A 6,000-nucleotide genomic window follows, 5' to 3' on the forward strand; every position below is an offset into this window, starting at 1 on the left:
TTAAATATTTAGGAATACAAATTTCAGAATCAAACACAAAACTTTTCTCAAATAACTATGAAGTGTTGTGGCAAAAGATACAGAAAGATCTTGAAGCGTGGAAAAAGTTACAATTGTCTTTGCTTGGAAGGATCTCAGCAATTAAAATGAACATTCTACCTAGATTTATCTTTCTATTCCAGATGATTCCGGTGCTTAAGTCAGATAAAACCTTGTTAAATTGGCAAACAACATTAAATAAATTTGTTTGGAAGGAGAAAAAACCGAGAGTAAAGATGAAGATTATGCAAGATACACATGAAAGAGGCGGCCTCAGACTCCCAAACCTTCGATTGTATTATGAAGCTGCAGTATTAACGCATGTAGCAGACTGGTTCGGGAAAACAAAAATGGAATTGCTCAATATAGAAGGCCATTATCTTGTTCTGGGATGGCATGCATATCTTTTTTATGAAGACAGGGTGGATAAAGTGTTCAACAACCATGTTCTCCGTAGTGCCTTGATGAGAATATGGAAGAAGCACCGGCCCAATTGGGATTATAAAATACCGCTTTGGTTGGATCTTGCAGACACCATGGGGATTATGAATATTAAGTCACTCGGGGGTTGTTTATATAAAGATGTGCTTATTGCTGATGGGGGCGAATGGAAGTTAAAAACTTTGGAACAGCTGTTGGAAGAAGGAATTACTTTAAATTGGTTACATTACATACAGCTTCAGAAGAGATGGGAAGAAGATCGCAGGGTCGGCTTTATGGATAAAGAAGTGGAACTGATTAAGCAGATAAAAGAGACTGGTCCAAAACAAGTTAAAAGAATATATAATGTACTGTTAGAAAGAGACTCAGAAAGTGAATTGGTTAAGGATTGTATGATTAAATGGGCTCAGAATTTTGGTGAAGTGGTTATGTTGGAAACGTGGGAAAAAATATGGGTTCAGAATGTTAAATTTACACAGTCACAGAATTTAAGGGAGAATTTCTATAAAATGTTTTACAGATGGTATTTAGATCCTAAAAAAATATCATGCATGTACCCAAATGTTCAACCAAAACGTTGGAGATGCGGGTGTCTAGATGCTACCTTTTTTCATGTATGGTGGACTTGTAACAAGGTTAAAGCTTTTTGGATAAAAATATGGTGGGTTATGCAGAATGTATTTAAGAAAAGAATACAATTCACTCCACAAATGTTTTTATTGGGTATAGTTAAGGATTTTACCAAAGGGGAAACAAAATTGGCCTTGTATATGGTTACAGCAGCTAGGTTGTTGATTGCGCAACATTGGAAAAAAGATTTTTTGCCGACAATTGATCAATGGATTCAGAAGGTGGCAGGGTTCGCTGAAATGGCAAAAATTTCAGCTTTCTTAAAAGCTCAGAAACAGGAGGATTACACACAGGAATGGGCAAAATGGATTGATTATATACAGAATAAATACCAGATTAGGAGTTATTATCTAGCCTTTAGGTAAGAATGTTTAGACCGATAGATGATCAGAGTAAATAGTATATGGGATGTTTGGAATTGTTAGAGTGGTATACAGCGGAAGTCAGGGGGGTGGGTTTGTGTGGGAGGTGGGGGAGGGTTAGGGTGGAGGGTGGGGCAATATATATGTATGAATAAATTAGAAGATGGGACTAATGAAACATTGTTAGGCTAGGAGAAATTTATATTAAGAGTTATAGATGTTAAATTAGCTTAGAAAATGATCAATGTGTTATTATTAATTTAAGAGAAATTTATATAGTGTTTGTTGGGAGGAGAGGGGTTATGAGTAATCTATTTTAAGATGGGGGGAGGGGAGGGGGTAAAGTGTTTGGTATAATATTTGAATGTGAATTTTTGCGGGGGGGTTGGGGGGGTATAGCATTTGTATGAGATTTATATTGTGTGGAGGGGGGGGTGAAAAGGGGGAAAATTTGTTTGTACAAAACTCTTTTAATAAAGAAGTGAAGAAAATAGAAAAAAAAAAAGAATTATCAGCATTGTGTGAACCTGCTAATCCAGGCCGAACTGAGATACAAGACAACCTAACTTTACTTAAGAAGTGTATAAGAGCAATTGTGAGCCAAATTAATATCTCCCAGCTCAGTCAACTAAAAAACGAAATGAACTTTTGAGCAGTGGCCAAGCCTACCCAGTTCTCAGTAAATTGAGATGGAGATATAGCCCAGCTGAAAGTGCAAGGTTCACCAATACCATCAGGCCTATCAGAAAGAATGTCCTCGACACCCATTGGCTGCCGCACCCAAGCTTACCCAATGCTGATTGGTTGACCAATAAGGAAGACTACACTGATGTGATAACCATTTGCCAGTGCCTTCCTGCCACGAGGATTCATGGGTTACCAGCAGAGGTGGGGTCCTACCTATTCGGTCCGGTTTGGTCAAATAGGTAGTAACTCTGGTGGACACGTGACTATACCGGTTCTCTGATCGGTGGCGCCATCTTGATTTTCTGTTTTGCACATGCGCAGAACAATCTCCGTTTTAAAAATGTAATTTTTATTGGTTTTTTAATGTTGCACGCATGCACAGATCGTTTTAAATGAAAATGTGCACTGGCATCTGGGCACGCACAAACCTTTTTACTACCAAACCGGGAGTAATGGTGGCTGGAACCCACCCCTGGTTACCAGAAAGGAGTGATGGAAGTACAGGCAATCTTTTGACTTACAACCATTTGTTTAATGGCCATTGAAAGATATGAAGGGGGCTGAAAAAAGTGACTTACAACCAGCCCTCACATTTAATGACTGTCAGAGAGTCTCTGCAGTCATGTGATTGAAATAGTTGCTTGGCAACCATCAGGTATTTCCAACAGCTGCAGCATCCTGAGGTCATGTGATCATTATCTACAACCTTCCCCGACAGCTTCCAAGAAGCAAAGTCAATGGGTTTCCTTAACGACCACCGTGATCTGCTTAACAACTGTGGCAAAAATGGTCATAAAACTGCGTGCAATTTCTTAACCTCTGGAATGACCTCCCTCCCGATATTAGAACTACTAATGACCTCGGCTCCTTCCGACAGAAGCTCAAGACTCACCTGTTCCGACTAGCTGGCTTAGCCGATTGATAGTTCCATCTTCCACCTCCTGGCAAACATTTTATTGGGGAATTTTTAAAGGGAATTTTAATTGTATTTGTATTTTAACTAAGAATTGTACAGTATATTTTTTACCTCCTCCGTCTACGTCTATGTCTACGTCTACGTTCATGTCTATGTATTTGTATATGGTTTTAACATGACTGTACACCGCCCCGAGTCCTGCCTAGGAAAGGGTGCGGTCTAGAAATAAAAGTTGATTATTATTATTTTTATTATTATTATTATTATTATTATTATTATTATTATTATTATTATTATTATTATTATTATTATTATTATTATTATTATTATTATTATTATTAACGCCCATCTTGCTTAGCAATGGAAGTCCCAATTGTGGCCACAAGTTAAGGACTACCTGTAAATGGGGAGCCTGCATTCCCCCAAATAACAGCATAACAGAGTTGGAAGGCAGCCTAATACCCCAACATTGAGATTTTCACAACATTCAACAGGACAACTCCACACGCAGGCAAATTTAACAATCTAAAATCCGCCACTTTGTTGAGACGTAAATCCTGCTTAAGTCTAGGGCAGTCAATTTCCAGAGAAATATGTTTGCCATCTCGGGGGAGTTTATAAAGGACCGGTCAGTTAAATTGTTGTGAATCACCTAATTTCCTAGTGTTCTTTTGATGCTATTTTCCTTATATAAAAGATTTTGAGTGATCACGCGCTTGACTAACTTGAATTTTGTGTCCATAAATGGGTTTCCTTAATGTAATTTTATAGAGCCTTTACCCAGTTTGCCATGATTATATCTCTCAGCCTGCTGTCTTTACTGACTCTGGTATTGTTCAGCTGATAAAGATGCTCTTAACACATTAGCTGCAGATTTGGGCTCAAACTTCTGCTGAATTACTTGTAAACCAGGGCAGCCTGCAGAGCTGGCAGCAGAGTCGGACAGTGAGGAGGTTGGGGAGGAACATGGGCCAGTCCTGGAGTCTGGGGAAGGCTCTGATGAGGGCTCTGCATCAGAGGCAGAGAGGGGGCCAGAGCCATCTGGTAGTTATGTGCTGCCTGCAGAGCCTCCGGAGTCTGACATCAGCAAGGCAGAAGAAGAGTGTGAGCCTGTTCCCAGTGTGCACATGCGCAGGGCTCCCAGAAGGCAAGAACAATTAAGGAAAAAAGGGTGACTTGGGAGTAAGGCTTGGAGATGATTGGCCCCTCCCATAAGACATAAGGGAGGAGCAAATTGACTTTGCAGGAAGCAATTAGTTCATATAGTCGGTTCAAGCTCTGAGAAGTCCTGTTTGACTCTGGGCTACGTTTGGCCTTGCAAAACTAATTGGCAATTAGGTCTCTGGCAGGGTTTCAAGAGAGATAAAGGTGGGTGCTTATCAACATTACCCTGAAAGACTGTGGCAACTCGAGCAGACATCTGTCGGAATCTTCACAGACTGTTTGTGAATCATTACAGGCTGTGAATGACCATAAATCACAGCTGTCTAAATAAAAGATGGTTTGGGGGACTAAGATTGTGATTTATGCTTTCTTAGGAAGCCTAGGTCAGAACAGCAATATACTTCCATAATGGGAAGACAGAGTTTCCCTTCATGCATTGTTGGCCCTCTGCATATATCCCACTGGTCTTTGGGGAAATTACTGCTATTCTTGTTTAAAATAAGACAATCTTAGCCAACAGTTTGACTGGAGGGCATTTTCCACACTAGAAAAGTCTATTCTTTTTTTTTTCAGACTTGTTTGGAGATATTTTTGCAAACTTGGAGGAAGCCGCAAAGCATCAGTGTGTATCCCACATCCCTAACATGGTTGGGGAGAATGATGGAATTAGAAATGGAGCTACACAACCATTCGTTCAGTGAGCATTTGAAGGTACAACAATACTGAAAGAAGTGACTTATGACAACTTTTCACGCTTACAACTGTTGCAGCATTCCCATGGTCACGTGATCAATATTTAGGTACTTGGTAATTGGCATGTGTATATTAGTGTCCTCTATGATCTGCCACCTGCTGAGAAGCAAACTCAATGGGGCAGCCAGATTCGCTGAATCACCATGTTACCAATTTAACAATTGCAGTGATTCACTTAACAACTGTGGCAAGGAAGGCCATCAAAAGAGAGAAAACTCACTTAACAGCTATCTTGCTTAGCGATGGAAATTTTGAGCTCAATTGTGGTCATAAGTCAAGGACTATCCATGTCCCTTTCCTGGCATCTTCCAAGACCTACAGTACACTAAGAGGGAAGCCATGCCACTGTCTCAGCAGACAGCTTCTTCTAGGGCACAACCTAGAGTGAGTCAAGCTACCCCTTTCCAATTAACCATGTCTGCCTATCCAGGGTAGCCATTTAATTGGAGATGTGATCTCCAAATGCCAAACTCTCTAGACTAGAGTAGTATGTCTCAGCCTTGGAACTTTTAAGGTAGGTGGACTTCAACTCCCAGAATGCTCCAGCCAACATACTATTTGCAAGCTTTCCTATTGGTAATTTGCTATGGGATGATTGCAACAAAAGGCAGGTGTGTGTGGAGAAGTAGACATAAAAACATAAAAGCTATGTTGTTGTTAGTAGCGAAGTAGTGTCCAACCCATCACAACCCCATGGACAACATTCCTCCAGGCCTTCCTGTCCTCTACCATCCTCTGGAGTCCATTTAAGCTCACGCCGACTGCTTCGGAGACTCCATCCAGCCACCTCATTCTCTGTCCTCCCCTTCTTCTTTTGCCCTCAATCTTTCCCAGCATTAGGCTCTTCTCCAGGGAGTCCTTCCTTCTCATTAGGTGGCCAAAGTATTTGAGTTTCGTCTTCAGGATCTGGCCTTCTAAAGAGCAGTCAGGGTTGATCTCCTCTAGGACTGACTGGTTTTTTTTTTGTAATAAAAGGTTTTTTTTAATTTTTAGACCAACAAAGACAAA

Source organism: Natrix helvetica (assembly GCF_964273705.1).
Source record: "Natrix helvetica genome assembly, chromosome: 2".
NCBI lineage: Eukaryota > Metazoa > Chordata > Lepidosauria > Squamata > Natricidae > Natrix > Natrix helvetica.